Source organism: Protopterus annectens, chromosome 8.part0, assembly GCF_019279795.1.
Source record: "Protopterus annectens isolate FY-2018-M chromosome 8.part0, PAN1.0, whole genome shotgun sequence".
Classification (NCBI taxonomy): Eukaryota; Metazoa; Chordata; order Ceratodontiformes; family Protopteridae; genus Protopterus; species Protopterus annectens.
In genome coordinates, this window is record NC_056741.1 from 1,913,614,606 (window position 1) to 1,913,631,211 (window position 16,606).

At 42.8% G+C, this 16,606-nt stretch overlaps 1 protein-coding gene across 4 annotated transcripts in view; it reads left to right on the forward strand.

Annotated features, from left to right (window-relative positions):
* The window catches only part of NUP93 (nucleoporin 93), a 1,122,661-nt gene that overhangs the window by 982,690 nt on the left and 123,365 nt on the right, over window positions 1-16,606 (forward strand). The window lies entirely within an intron of this gene.

Genomic DNA, 16,606 nt, shown 5'->3' on the forward strand with positions numbered 1-16,606 from the left:
CAGTGTTAGTCCAACAACATGCAATAACATGCAATAATTTTGTTGAAAGTTATATATACATCAGAGAGTTAAGTGGGAAAAGAGTTTGAGGGTGAGCTGAGATGGGGAAATGTCAGACAAGTTCAGCCTAGTGAGGAGCAAGAGCATGGACAGTTGTCATTTAGATGGATCTTTAGCAGATTTTTGAACAGTGCTGGGTTGGGTGTGTTTAGCATATTCTGAGGGATAGAGTTCCATGCTTTAGAGATGTGATTAGAGTAAAGAGAGTCTCTTAATTTTTTTAATTTTTAATAGTAGTTTGTTGGAGGATCTCAGGGTCTTGTTGTTTTAGTGGATTTGTACTAGGTTGTGTATAGATGGACATTTGTCATTTAGGTATACTATAGAGTGAGTTAGCGTAAGCTGGATTAAGGTTGAGATTAGGTAATTCTAGCCATTTGAGTTGTTTTAGAGCAAGGCAGTGATAGGTTCTGTGGGGTAGGTTGGCGGCAACTCTGACTATCTTGTAGTAGCATGTTATAAGTTTGCTTAAGTTAGTTTTTTTGAGGTTTGTGAGTATGGGGGAGGTGTAGCATAGGGTGGGATAATAGGTGGGTCCTGGCGATTGCTTGTCTGAAAGAGTTGGTTAGGTAGGTCTTAATCCTGTAAAGAGAACCCAGTTTAATGTGGGCCTTTTTAATTGCAAGGGATGTATGCTTTTCAAATTTTAAATTATCAGTAGTGACACCTAGTAGCTTAGTTTCTGAGATTGGTTCCATTAGTGTGCGATTGGATGAGGTGATTTTAAAGTCCTGGTTGAGGTTGTTTGTGATTGTTGTTGGTGAATAGCATTAGTTTGGTTTTGTTGGGGTTTAGGATGAGCTGATATTTTTTAGGAACGATTCAATGACTATGTAGGATTTTTGTATGACTTCTTGTAGCTGTGGCAGGGAGGATGAGGCACAGATGACAGTGGAATCATCTGCATATTGTATAATGGTAGCAAGGTTAGTTGCAGTTTGGAGATTTAGTGAGGACCAAGAAGCAATAGTAGACCAAGTACTGACCCTTGTTGAACACCTGCTGTTTCAGGAAGTGGAGCAGAGAGATTATTTTGCCACTTGACTGCTTGTTAGCGATCTGAAAGGTAATTTTGGAACCAGGAGAGGGTGTTTTTAGATATGTCTGGCGATGCCAGCACCTGCAGGTCATGCTGCTCATGGGACACTGTGTCAAATGCCTTTGACATATCTAGAAATAATGGAGAGACCATTTGGCTGTTTTTTTAGTTGGTTTACAGTATTGGTAAAGTTAAGCAAGGCTGTGGTGGTACTATGGCTTGGTCGAAATCCATGTTGTGAGTTCGCAAGGAGTTTTAGTTAGTAGAGGGTCCATTAGTTGTGAGTGTATACATTTTTCTAAAATTTTAGAAAGAGGGGATAGTATCGATATTGGTCTGTAGTTGGAGAGCTCTAATGATAAGCCTTCTTTGTGGAGTGGAATTACATAGGATATTTTCCAAATTTTAGGTATGGACTGCTCTGACATGGATCTGTTAATCAGAATTGATACTGGGTAACAGATGATGTCGGCTGCTAGTTTGAGTTATTCATCTGATAGTTTGTTAGAGGCAAGAGTTGTAGGGTTTAGCTTCTTAATAATTTCTTTATTTTACCTATTTGGATGGGTTGGAGAGAGAATGTGCTACGGGTGTCATTGGCTACACGATAAATGATTTGTTGGGAACTATTTTTGTTTTTTATAAGCGAGAGTATAGAGCTTTGGAAAAAGGGGTTGAACTGGGATGCTGTACTTTTTTCTGTGTTATGGGTATTTGGTGATGGGGAGGAAGTACTGCCTGGATGTGTAATTTGTTTGATAGTACCCTAGAATTTTTGTGGGTTATTTTGATGTTTGTGCTGCATATTTGAGTAGTACTATTTATTGGTTTTAATTTGTTTTTTGCAAGTATGTCTTAAGTGATGCTAATTATCAAGGGAGGCTTTGGTTTTGTTGGCCTGATGTTGATATCAGAGTTTGTCTCTATGATTTAGTAGCTGTCTGGTTTCTTTTGTGAGCCATGGGCAGTAGTTTGATTTAGATCTGATGTGCCTTATAGGGGCCAGGGTATTTAGTATATATAGAAATTTACTACTGAAGTATTCAACTGTTGTATCTAATGGGAGGTATTTTAATGGGTGCTAATTGCAGTTTTGGAATAGTTGTTTAAAAGTGTCTGTGGAGAAATTCTTTGTATTGCATACTTGTTTGTATTATGTAGTTTGTGTGTATGTGAGTTTTAATGCCTTAGTAGTTTGCATGTTTGTGAGTTTTGATGCCTTCGGAAGTAGGTTAATAGGTGGTCACTTAGGCTGTCTGGCAGACAACCTGAGTGACAGACGTGTAAGAGTTTGTCAGGCTCCAGTCGAGAATAGATTGTTGCTGTTTTTGTCAACCCTAGTGGGTGTATTTATCATTTGGGTGAAACCATGTAAGTTTATTTAGTTTGAGGGATTTTCAGAGGAATAGGTTTGCCAGTCAGTATTAAAATTTCCAACTATGATGGTTTCTTGACTAAACGTAGTGGATGTCCATGAGAGTAGGTTTTCTGTAGTAGATGGGTTGTTGTTGGGTGGTATGTGTACTGCTAGTAGGATTATATGTTTATTGTTGTTGATTTCAGGCATGAGACTAGTAGTTCAGTGTTATTTAGGTCTGGGGATCTACTTGCAGTTTCTCAGTGTTGAGAGTCCTTATATATTATTGCTACACCTTCTCCTAGTTTTGATGCCCTGTCTTATCTAAGAATATTATATTCAGGGGGTATGATTTTGTTGTTATTTATGTGGGGGTTAGGACAGCAGTGGCAGGCGTGTACAGGGATAGGGTAGCATGGAATTCATGTACTTTGTTTAATAAACTTCTAAGGTTTATGTTAACAAGGAGGAGGTCTAACCTTTTTTGGGGGTATGTTGATGATAAGTGTTAGGTTTTATTTTTGGTTGGGGTTTCCTTTGATCGATAGATGTGTTTTGTTGGGCCTGGGTTGGGGTGCATGTCTCCTCATAACTGAAGGTTTGAGTTTTTGCGAAATGTTGAAAAATATTTAGTGAATGTTTGAGGGAGTTTCAGTGATATATGTGGAGACGTAGGTGAATGTAAATATCTATATGAGAATAGTACAAGACTGGTGCAGTTATACATTATACATTTGGGATGTTATGTTGATGTTGGTGTGTGCACTTAGAGGAGGATTGTGTAGATGGGTAGGTGGGAGATTTTAAGTAGATAATGGCAAGGTTGTGCAGTGTGGTGAGTGCGAGGTCAAATAGTAGTAGTGCAAGGATTATTATGTGAATGAGTAGCATGTTTGAGTTTAGGGTTTGGTGCAAGGGTGGTAGTGGTTTGTGAAACTGGAGGTAAGAGAGTACAGTATGAGTGTAATTGTGTGAGAAGTTGTAGGAGGGGGCAGGAAATGGGTGATTATTAAATGGTATGTTGTAATGGTGATGAAGTTAATTGTGATTGGTTGGTGTGGTAAGTATAAATGTATTGGATATGGGTAGGTGGGAATGGGCATAGGGTAGGGGAGTGGAGTGAGCCCGAGCGGAGCAGGTTGAGCCAACAGCAGTCTCTCAAGAAGAAAAAAAAATAGTCTTTTACAGTATCTAGCCCCAGTTCAGTGGACTGGTACCTTAGTTGTTAAATGCTTAGCACTAATAGAGATCTGGCTTTATCAGGGGATATGGATATTAGGGAGAACTAAGCACAAAGGGTATTGTACTGGGAGGGTGAGGCACTGTAAAAGAAGGTAGAATTTTGGCAAGTGTTTACCAGAAAAACAGTGTGTGTGTATATTGAAGGAGAAACTATTGTCAAAAGGCAGAAGATCATAAGAGAGTGCGAGTCTTGAAATATCCTTGGTAATGGGCAGTGGGGGGGGGGGGGGTTGAGCAAACAAACCATGAAAATAATGAGAGATGAGATTTGTCACAATAAAAGACAACTGTAAGGGGGCAGAAAACATGCCTGTAGAGGACCAGAAAAAAAGCTGAATGAGTGTTAAGAACAATATCAGTGGTATAGAGACACACAAGAAAAAATGTGAGGGGGTGAATCTTTGAAAGACAGAAATGGGGGCACAGACAGAATTTGGCTTTAAAGGAGGAGGCAAAGCAGAGTGAGTTTAGAGCAGAAATATGTCTCATTGTCAAACTGGATGAACACTACACCTTGTTATAGGAAGTCTTCAAAGGTCTGAAGTGCAAGGACATCTGCTGTCTTTTCTGAGACATTGACTTGCAACTTGGCTTTGTTTGTGGTTCATGTTCCCTGGACTGTTCCTTTCAAGAAATTGCCTGCTCCGCACTGCACTAAGAATGCATTTGTGTTTAGAGTGGCTTTCAGGATTGGTTGAACAAAAGGAGTTCCTGTTAGGTTTTCTGGGTGTATAAACCAGGACAGGTGTTTTAAGCAAGTCTTTGAAAGTTTTGTGGCATTCATCATGGATTATATTGCTTGACACCAATGAATTCTTAGCATCCATTGTAGCATTCTCTTGTGCAGGTGGGTGTAAGGAACTGTCTAGAATCTAGATAGTGGTTGCTGTGAGGCCCAATACTTTCAAAACCAATGTCATGTGTGGAGTAGGGTTATGGTAGAGACAAAATGGATGAGTAGCCTAAAGGCTCTGCTTCAGCTGTGTGAAGGAGTGGAACCAGTTGAGTGGGTGCCTCTGCATGGTAAAGGGACTGATCCAGTACCCTCTGCACCAACAATTCCCCTGATGTAGTCTGGGCTGAAGCCACCAGTGCCAACCACATTATCACAGATGCCAAGAGTAGAAAATCATCAGTGATGGCCTTCAGTCCTGAGGACTCTGGTGCCAAGGCCACAGAGGTAGAATTTGGCACTGAAGAAGCAAATATTGAGAAAATCAACAGTGTTCCTGATAGTTTGTACTAGAGTCTGCACCAAGCAGCCCTCGGTGATGATCCTTTCAGGCTTAGTAGGAGGTTGGTGCTGATACGTTCATCAACATCAGGGGCATCGACACTTGGAAAAATTAAACCTGGCATGCTGAGAACATCTGCATGGGATGTCAGGTTTGTTCCTAATCTCCAGGTATTAAAACTGGCCCCAGTGTCAGAGCTGCATTGAAAGGACCGGGAATTATTCTTGTACTGCCTTTGCAATGAGTTGGCCAAGAGAACACAAAATTGAAGCTAAACCTTCACAAAAGTTGACACCATCTTGCCTGAATGTAACTACGTGAGGCTGTGTAGGGACCTAGAGGACTGAAGGGATGAAAGAAATTGACACTTCCTGTCCCAAGAAGAAGCTTTTAATTCTGTTCCTTAGAAGAGACCTTTGACCCTGAAGTGTCTTGTCCAGGAGGTGAAGTGGGGCATGAAGGAGTGGCAGCTAGGTAAGGCCCTGCATGTGGAGAAAGTGAAATGATTACCCTGGGAACTTTTCGCCAGTGACAGTTTTTTTGCAGAATGGAAGTCTGCCTGAAAAGGTTTGAAGGCTGCATAATCTAAAGCATTGCTGGTGATTCTCCTAATGGGTGATAAAACCTATATTTTTGTCTGTAAGCTTTCAGGTTCATAGGTGTGTACTAGGCTAATGGCCCTGGAGCCTTTACAAGCCTAGCCCATAGGATTACCCTGGCATTGTGCCACCCGACATTAGTTCCCAGTGCCTCTGTCGAGTAGAGCCACTGGAGTGATCCTTGGGGTGAATTTTCTGTTTCCCATCCACTCATCAAGATTTCTCTTGAAGGAGGGCCAGTGATGTGCTCTGTTTGACATGTATGGGAAGTCTATTCCATAGCATGGACAGTCTCTGGGTTATGTACCTGTCCCTCCAGCATGTTCTGTTGATTGTGGTAATTAGGTTGAGGTCTCTGGAGCATGTGGTGCGGAGGGATTGGGATTTCTTTAGATATAGCATTTCTAACAGAGCTGGGTCAGACTTGGCTTTGTAAGTCAAGCAGAGATCTTCTCTAAGTAGGCGATACAAGACACGGAATATTTGGAGTTTTTTGAGCCTGTCCATATAGGACAACTGTTTAAGGCCTAGGATCATCTTTGTGAGGTACTTGTGCGACCTCCCCAGTTGTTGCAGGTGTCTAGTGAGGTACATGCCAAATGGGGCATTGTACTCGATGACTGGCCTAATGAGCTGATTGTGATAACCTGCTCCATTTTGTTTTCTATTTTAAGAACTCTGCTTGGCCTGGTGTTTTTGTTGTATGTGAGAGGTGGCCACAAATTATCTAGGCTGATCATTTCACATTTTTTTTCATTGGTTAAATTGTCTCTTGAGTGATACTTAAATACTCAGTGAAATTCTGATCCTCTGTTTTTGTCTGAAAAGATTTGAAGCCTGCATAAACTAAAGCATTGATGGTGATTCCACGTCACCAGCCCATTTGTTGATTTGCTTTTTGGAACCTGGTGACTTTAAGCTGCCCACTGCTACTGTAAATTGAGCTTAATAAGCTCCTCCCTTTCTATACTGCTGTCAATATCCTGAATTATTTGCCTTTCCTTGTGCTTATATTGAAAAAGTGCATTTTGCCTCAAATTGTCTGTTGTACTTGATCTAGCTAGCTCTTGGCTAAAGTAGTGTGTTTTTACACAAAGGAGGTCAGTGGATTTTCCATCTAGTGTATTGAGAGGTAGCCTTGTCGGTGGAGGTTGAGGAAACAGTTGAGATTTCGGAATGTAGTTTTACTGGCTGGAGGGCTTATCTTGTTTTTTAGTGCCTTTATAAATTTTGTACAGTTGAGTGGCTCTTGGCTCATTTATTCAAAGCTTTATTGAATAACCATACTTTTATAAGCTGTATAAAATACACTGCTGTATCTATATCTTTAACTTTGTTTGTGGTAGCATTTCACTCCGGACACACCTTTACTGTGCTTTTGCATTCGGAGGACTGGGATTGTTCATCTGGTGGCAGTAGGTGTTTACCTGGTCTGTCTGAGCTTGGAAATACACAAAATGGCTCTAATTGTTTTTTTACACTTCTCTGCACTTGGTTTGCACTCTTCTGATACCTAGATAGCATAGACTAGCTTCACACCTGCTGAATCTAGCTTGTTATTGATGCACTTCAGCAGTAAATCAGCCATCTTACATTAAGGAGGGCTCCCGCTGCACCCTTTTGGCAGAAGAGTGTGGATCCAGTCTTGTCCGAGATGGGGATTGTTGGAGGAAGATTCATTTTGTGCTTTGCTATTGGTAGATTAGATTAAAGGTGTCTTAATTCACTTGTATTTAAGCCTCCAATTTGCGTGTTGCAGAGCACCATGCAACAGAGGTTAGGGGTGTCCTGTATACACCTAAACACCTTGAAACTCAATTTGTACTCTGCAGCCTCTGTCAGTGGAACCCTCTCAACCATTCCATACTGTGCATTGTGGGCACAGTGAGCACCATTGCTACACTTATCATCCATAGCCTTCAATAGAACATGCACCTTTGTTAGTCCTAGCACAAAAACTGATCAAACTAGCCAAATCCCTTCCCTTATAGTAGGTATGGACAAAGCCTGCTATAATGGACTGGCAGTTTTCCATCATTTCACTAGCCTGCCTGATTGACATGGGTGTCCTGAAGCAATGTAGTAATTGCCTCATGTATACTGACAACCACTTAATCCTAATACAAATACCCTATGTGAGAGATGTAATTACACTATGAAATTGGAATCTGTTCTCTCACAAACCAGACGTCAACTAGGTTGTCAGCACACACAGTTCACCTCTCACAAATAGGGTCACAACACACAAACCCACATACATGAAGGTACTCACTAGACGACTGCCAAAAGATCAGACACTTTCCAAACGTAAACCACTTACACACACTGGTATGCAAATAGAAACCACTACACACAATAACACATACACCAGTGTCTCAGCAATTAAGTCCCTAAGGCAAAACACCTCAAAGACCCACAGATGTCTCCCTCACCAAGCTGGACAAGGTCAGACTCTGTCCTAGTCCATTTTGAGGTGAATGACTTGAGACACATCTCTTTGGACTGTATGAAGAGACACATGACGGAACTCTCTGATTATGTATCCCAGACAGGTATGTCCCTAGCCCTAAGCAGTATCCTACCCTCACTCAGGATGATGACACAATATGAACAAAAAAATGATTGACTTCAACAATTGGCTGAGCTTCTGGTGTCAATACAGAGGGATCCAGTGTCTGTCACCCTGGGAGGATAGGGTAGACCGACTATGCTGTTTTGCTAGAAATGGTCTGCACCTGTCCCCCCCAATGCTTTTGGATACTGGCAAATTCCATTGGCTCCTCCATAGTGCCTTTTTTAGGTAATGTCAAAACAACAAATTTTCCAACATACCAAATTTTATAGAGGCAAACTCAGGACCATGCTGCTTAATGCCAGGAGTTTAAACAAGAAACTGCACTCCCTGGAAGTACTCCTCACCTTAGAGGATGCTGATCTTTATGCAGTTGCAGAGACATGGTTCAAGGTCACTGAGAGCACCCCGGCCATGCCAAGGCTACAATGCTTTCCATATGTTCAGACCTCAAAATGAGCGTGAAGGAACCAAAGGTGAAGGTGTGTCCCTCTTCATTAAAACCAAATGCACTTCGAGACTGGTCAAGCAGCATGGGTCTCTCAAACTACTCCCATGTCCAATTAACTGTTAGGAAAGTATGATACCACATCATTGCTAGCTATAGATCCCCCACCATGAATCAGGATAAGCATACTGCCTACCCTGATTTACTGGAATCACTCACCATATAGCCCCACACCTTAGTCATGGGAGATTTCAACCATCCTTCTATAGACTGGGGCCCATACATAAGCAAAAACACACTCGCCCAGAGGTTTCTGGATTTTAACACAAATGCTCTGGAACAGATAGTCTCCACCCCCACTAGGGGCTGTAATGTTCAGGACAATAGTACTCTCCAACATCGGGGTCCACTGTACTTTCCTTTGTGTTATGCCTTCACTGTTAAGGTTAGACAACAAAGCAGTTCCGTTTGAAGTAACTACTGGAACTACCACCCTCACATTAATAAAAATTATAAAAAAACTTTACCAAAGCTAACTGCAGCCTACTAAGCAATAGTATAAAAAGCTTCATACCTCCCGCAATCACAGACATCAGTGATCACTATGCAGAAGTGTATGCATCTGCCCCATACAAACACTTAAGTGCATAAACTGTGCTGTACCTGACCGTATCGAAACCAGGTCTTCCTGTAAAAACAAGCCGCCATGGTTGACTTCAAGTATAAACAGATTATATAATAGCAATTTCTGTTTTCATCTGTCCTGAAACTGCTGTGGTAGGACAGGTAGCTTGCATCCTTCTAAGTTGGGTGTTGCTGATTGAAGGCTTAGTGTTTGTTATTCTAAGAGTGTATTAGTTCTGGTTTAAGCGCTTGGGCTTTGGGCCAGTTATTTTACATTACGAAGGTGTGGTCTGCACTCTTGTGGGAGGAGAGGGCAGATTCTACCCTTCTGAGCTGGGAGTTTCTGGTTAAAGGCTTATTTTGCCTGCTTATTTGAACTGTTTCTTTCTGAAATTGGTACGCCTTGTTTGCTGTAGCATAGACTAAATTCAAACCTGCTGAATCTAGCTTTGTTTGTATAACTTGAGCACTAATCCAGACCATCTTTTTTTGGAGAAGGTTCCCCTGCACCCTAGTGGCAGGAGTGTGCAGTTAGAACTTGTCTGATCGAAGACTGCTGGAACGGGGCTCAGTTTTTAGCTTTTTATTGGTAAATTTGTTTAAATCAGTTTGCTCATTTGCTACTGTTACATATTTAAAAAAAATACACTATGCATCGCCGCTTAGCTAGGGTTAAACTATTCCTGGCCCCATAAAGTCTGCTCTTCAAAATTTCCCTTAGAACTAGCTATTTTTTTTTGTTTTAGCACTCAAATCTATTTCGTTGAGCTCAGCACTTGTTCAGAACTCGTAAGCACTAAATACGCTACAAATTACTACAGCACTCAACTTTCCTCACTTGTCTGGAGTAAAACAGTTTTTAGTACTTAATAAATAAGCAGCTATCCAGGCATGTCTAAGGGTCAGCTCCCGGTGTTTTCTCCTGTCTACCTGATGAATCTGGGCATCTTGGGGCAATGTAGCAATTGCCTCATGTACACAGACAACCCTCTCCTCCTGCCACCCAACACTACAACCTGTGAGAGATGCACTTATGTAGCCAAACTGGAAGCAAAGCTCTCTTCACCCAAGAATGGACTAGACAGTCAAGAGGACAAGGTAAACACTCGCACCACACCACACTCATCACATAGTCCATCAAAACCTACACCACCAAAACACACACATAACAGCACAAAACACAAACATTCACGGAGGCTCTCAATAAAAATCTGCTCAAGCAACAGAGACCTCCAAAGCAGAAATGCATGCAACCACGATCCAAGCAACAGTTTGCTTAGTTGTACATGTTGATGTACAACTAAATCTATATCCAAACTGAGTTTTTTTTTGTTACGGAAGTGCATTTTCAGTAAAATGCAGTTTCGCGAAAGTGAGTTCCCTGTAGTACGTTTCGATTTAACATACCTTCGATCAGACTAGGACTCGTGTGTGTGTGTGTGTGTGTGTGTGTGTGTGTGTGTGTGTGTGTGTATTATGGTGCGGACATTGACAGTGGACAAACTAAGCAGGTCCTGTGTCAGCAACTGCAAGTAGAAACTCCCACAGCACTGCATGCTGCTAAGGTAGGATGTATCTGATGACATCCTTTTGGATAAGATTCCACTGGTTCTCCCTACTGAGGAATTAAGCAGAGGCCACTGCCGTTCCCAGACTTGCACATAGTTCTGTCTGAATAACTGGGATCCCTTTGTACATACACATCTAAAGCACCTGTACCTTGTATAATCAAAGACAGGGTTGTAATTCCACAGTGGAATTCCTTTCCCTATTAAGGAGGGCAGGAAAACAAACACCAGAAAAATCTTACTTAAAAGTTCAGGTTTTCCTTTTTGTGTAGAGAGCCTGGCCCATGATCTAAAGCTTCATCTTTACAATAAGCTCTCTCTTGTCTCACAACCTAGATTGGCAGAGGCCTTTTCCTTTGCATCATTCAAAGTGAATCTTTCCACTGTTGTGGCATGTTTACCCCAAGAACCCTCTTCAGTAGCTGTCCTTGCTGTCAACCAGTTACTGAATGGAATAATGTATCTGAAACTCACAACGAAGCCAGTGTCTTCCTCATGGGATTTAAACTTTCTCTTAGAAAAACTGACGCTTACTTCATTTGAACCAGCAGGGCAAGTGCCAGTGAAATTCTTACCTTGGAAGTCTATTTGCTTAATGGCCTTTACTTTGACTTACAGACCTTAATATGCAGAAAATCCTGCCTTGCTTTCCATAGTTAGAGTGGCCCTTAGAAGCAGTCCTTTCTTTGACAAAAGTGGTCTATGGTCAGGGAGTCGTGCAGGCCATGCAATTCCCAGTATCATCACCGAATCCCCAGAATAAAGGGCAAAATCTTTGACTATCCTAGATGTGCACAGACAGCTAGGATGCTACTAACCATTTGTGTACAAATGGCAGATTTCTAAAACTTGCTAATACCTTTCTTAAAATTGCTTTGAGTTAATGTTCATAGGTTCATAGGTTTATACTAGGCTATCTGCCCTAAGGCATTTATAAGCCTAGCCCAAAGTTCTGTGGCTTACGCCACCCCTTATATGAAAAAATACTGTACCCATTAGTTTGTTGTGCCCCTGTCCAGCAGTGACACAGAGATGATTCCCGGGGTAAACCTACGATCTCCCATCCACAGGTAAAGATTTCTCTTGAACAGAGCCAACGAGGTGCTCTGACTCACATGGACCGGGATTTTATTCCACAGCATAGGGAGTCTCTGAGTGATAAATCTATCCCTCCAGCACATCCTATTTATATCCGTGCTAAGGTTTAAGTTGCTTGCTCTAGTGGTTTTGGTGGATTTGGATTTTTTGAGGTGGAGCATGTCCATTAATTTTGGGTTGGACATGGCCTTGTATGTCAGGCACATGTCACCTCTGAGCAGACGGTATGCGACTGAATAGAGCTGGAGTTTCTTCAATCTGGCAGCATATGGCAGATTTTGGAGTCCCTTTATCCTTTTGGTGAGGAACTTTTGGGGTCTCTCCAATTGCTGCAGATGTCGGGTGAGATACATCCCGAATGGGACATTGTACTCGATCATTGGTCTGATAAGTGAAGAGTACAGGGGAACAATGACCTCACTAGATCTGGATGTGAATCCCTTCATGATCAGGTGGGCAATGTAGAAGGTCTTTCTAATCACTTTAGCAACGTGAGTGTCAAAAGAAAAGCCACTGTCAACCTGGGTCCCCAGGTCCCTGATAACCTCTTCTGTGCTTAGTGGATTGCCACCTATATGGTAGCTTGGGGTTACCTTGTTTTTCCCGAAGGGTATGACTATACATTTTTTGGCGTTTAACTTCAGGCCATGGCTCTGGCACCAGCTATCTGTTTCCGTGAGTCCCTTCTGAAGGATATCCGTGTCCGATGCACTTTCCACTATGGCGCCCAGTTTGCAGTGGGCTGCAAACTTTGACAGCCAAAGTCCTCCCATGTTGGCCTGTACTTCTGAGAAGTAGATGCCAAACAATAGGGGCCAAGGACCGAGCCCTGTGGGACACCACTTGTGACCGGCTTGGAGTCTGACATAGCGCCAGCAACTCTAACCCTGTGGGTTCTGTCCTTAAGCCAGTTTGCAACCCATCTTGTGACATATGGGTTTACATTTAAGCTGGTAAGTTTTTCTACAATACCCGAGTGGGGTATTGTGTCGAAAGCCTTTGCAAGGTCAAGGTAGGCTGTATGGACTGCCTTTCTCTCATCAATGGCCTTGGTGACTGTTTCGAAGAAGTCGACCAAGTTCAAAAGGCATGATCTGCCCTTGACGAAGCCAAACTGGGTCGGGTCCAATGTCTGCAAGTCCCCTATATCTTTGTTTATGAGCTCCATTATGATCCACTCCATAGCTTTGCAGACTAGGCTTGTTAAGCTTATGGGGCGGTAATTACCAGGGTCCGTAGAGGCACCGCCTTTGTGGAGTGGGACCACAATTGCCGTATGCCACTCCTTGAGCACGTATCCTGTGGTAAGGCTAAGATTAAACAGCTGCCTTATGTGCGGGTTTAATTCCTCATTTAGCTCGTGTAGCACACAGCCGGGGACACCATCCGGTCCCATTGATGCTGTGTTTTTAGCTTTAGAGAGAGCAGCTTTCACCTGCACATTTGAGATGTCTGGGAGGCTACACTCGGCTGGGATAGTTATCTCTCCTTTAGGGGGGTGAAGTTTGCACTGAACCTGTCTGCCAGTATGTTGGCAATGTCTGTGGGTTCAGTGATTTTTGTATCATTTTGGACTAATTCTGAGCATATCTGGGAGTTTCCACCCAGGTTCCTAACATAGCTGAAAAAGGCCTTATGATTGTCCTTTGAATCCATGGCAATTTAAAATTGGCCTTAGTTGATTTTATGAGTGCTCATATTTTTTTACTAATAATGATCGGGGTGACATCCCTTTTATGCCTTTTGTTCTATCATGTACTAGCTTTCTCCTCTTATTGTAACGTTTGTTAATGGCTGGGGTCCACCAGACTGGACGATTGCCCTTTGTGGAAAGAGTCTTGGTTTTATTTGGGATTGCCTGATCCATGCAGTCCTGGAGGTGTTCATAGAAGGCATTTGTAAGGGCTTCCAGCTTGGGTTGTGGTTTCCACTGGCTCAGGGGCCTTGAAGGATACCACACCAGTCTTGAGTAGTGTGAAGTTTGCTTTAGAAAAGTTCTTCACTGTGGTCTTTTTTGTTTGGGGTGGGGGCAGGATGTGGATTTCCAGTGAGATTAGTTTATGATCAGATCTCACCAATGAGGGATATACTTCCGGTGTGGAGCATTTTGTCCCCAGGTTTGTGATAATGAGATCTAGTATATTTTCTCCTCTCGTGGGAAAAGTGACTAGCTGTTCCATGGCATTTGAATTTATGAACTCCAGGAACCGTTGGGCTAGAAAGTTAGGGCTTGAGTAATGTTCCCAGTCTATATTCGGGTAGTTGAAGTCACCCAATATGATGGTGTTTGGAGATACATTTATTCCCTCCAGTGTCTTCAGGAAGGCTGTGTGGGGTTCCTGAGTTTGAGAGGGTGGCCTGTAGCATGCTACAATTTGTAGAGCTGTTTTGCCTATGGTTAGTTGCACCTGGATGGTTTCCGAAGCTTTGTGCGTTGCCACCAACCTGGAGGTGTGGGTATCCTTTATGAATATGGATACACCCCTCCTTTGTGGTGTGGTCCGGGTTTTGGGGCGGCGCATGATACGAGGTAAAACCTAATAGTGCCGGGGTGCTCTCAGGAGCCTTGAACCAGGTTTCAGTTACAGCACAGACATCAATGTTCTCCATACTGAGAAGGGCCTCGAAAGTGCATTTTGAGATTTAGACTTCTGGCATTGAGCAGCATTACCCTCAGTTACTTCCCATTTTTGTTTTCTAGGGTGGTAGGTTTAGAATTTGAGCCCTGCCTAAAAAGGCACTATGGGGTGGCAAGAGCCTTAGCCATTATCCGGAATCCCAGGGTGACGGGTGCAAGCCGTCCTTGAAGCAGCGTGGCTTGTCAAGCATGTCATCCCAGGCAGACAGACACTGGATCCCCTTTGAATGACACCAGACATTAAGCCAATTGTTAAAGCTGATCATCTTGTCTCTATATTGTGGCATCATTCTTGGTGAAGGAAGGATACTGCTCATGGTCAGGGTCATACCTGCCTGGGCTACATAATCAGAGAGCTCCTCTGTCTCTTTTCATGTAGTCCAGGGAGGTATGTCTCAGGTCGTTCACACCAGCATGGACAATGACTGTGTCATATTTGTACTTGCCGTGGAGTGACCCGAGTGCTTGTGTTATGTGGCGGATTCTAGCGCCAGATAGGCAGCTTACTGTGACCCTCTCCTTGTTCAGCCTGGTGAGTGGGACGTCAGTGTGTCTGACTATGGAGTCACCTATGACAAGTATGTTTGGTGTTGTATTTGGCCTTAAGGGCTGTGACTGCTTTGCACACTGATTTTGTGGTTTATGTGTTGCTTGTGGGGTGTCTTGAGGTAGCAGTTGTTTGGGTGTCTGCTTTGGAGGCCTCTGCTGTTTAGGTAAATTTTACTCAGAGCCTCCGAGTATGTCTTTGTGTGTTTATGTATTTGATTCAGTGGTGTGGTAGCATTATGTGAGGCTGGTTTTGTGGTGTGTGTAGTTGCCTTCTCCTCCTGTCTGGTCTTGCCAGTCCTGAGTTGAGAGAGCTCAGCCTCCAGTTTGGCTAAATAGCTGCATCTCTCGCAAGTATTTGTGTTATGTGGGAGGAGGAGAGGGATGTCTGTGTACATGAGGCAGTTATAACATTGCCTCAAGATTCCCAGATTCACCAGCTGGACCGGAGAGGAGATTGACAGCTGACCTTTGGACATGCTAGAATAATATTGGGAATTCCTTAATAATTGTAAACAAGGGCCAGTGGGGAGTGAGGGTGTAGTGCTTTTAATTTTTAGTGCTGACTTTTCTAATTGCTTTAGAGAGCAAGTGCCAGGTAACTTGAGTGCAATGTGTTACAAGTAACTAAATGCAAAAACGACAAACAGTAACTTTCTTTCAAGTGAAACAAGGAAATAAGTACAGTAAGCAATGCAGATATCACTAGTGATCCACAGAAGCGCTGAGAAGCCGCGTATTAGGTGGAATTAGCGTTCCAGGGAAATAACAAGCAAACAACAAGCATATAAACAAAGCTAGATTCAGCAGGCCTGGATCTAGTCTATGCTACAGCAAACAAGGTGTACCAATTTCAGTAAGATACAGTTCAAATATTCAGGCACTATAAACCTTTAACCAGAAATTCCCAGCTCAGAAGGGCAGAGTCCAGCCTCTTCTCCCACAAGAATGCAGACCACGAAACCTCTTAATGTAAAATAACTGGCCTGAAGCCCAAGTGCTTAAACCAGAACTAATACACTTGGACACTGGGCTCTCAATCAGCAGTTCCCAACTTAGAAGGATGAAAGCTACCTGTCCCGCCACCACAGTTCTTGCCACAAACCTTCCTAATGTAAAACAACTGGTCTGAAGCCCAAGTGCTTAATCCAAAAGACTTAGAATGATAGCTACACTTTAATCAAGTTACAACCAAGCAGTAATAAATGCAATTGAATACTTTAGAGAATGTCTGGATTAGTGCTCAAGTTACACAAACAAAGCTAGATCCAGCAGGCCCGAATCCAGTCTATGCCACAGCAAACAAGGCGCACCAACTTCAGTAAGAAGCAGTTCAGATATGCATGCACTATAAGCTTTTAACCAGAAATTCCCAGCTCAGAAGTGCAGAGTCCAGCCTCTCCTCCCACAAGAGTGCAGACCACAAACCCTCTTAATGTAAAATAACTGGCCTGAAAACCCAAGTGCTTAAACCAGAATTAATACACTTTTAGAATAACAGACACTGAGTCCTCAATCAGTAGTTCCCAACCTAGAAGGATGTAAGCTACCTGTTCTGCCACAACAGTGCAGACCACAAA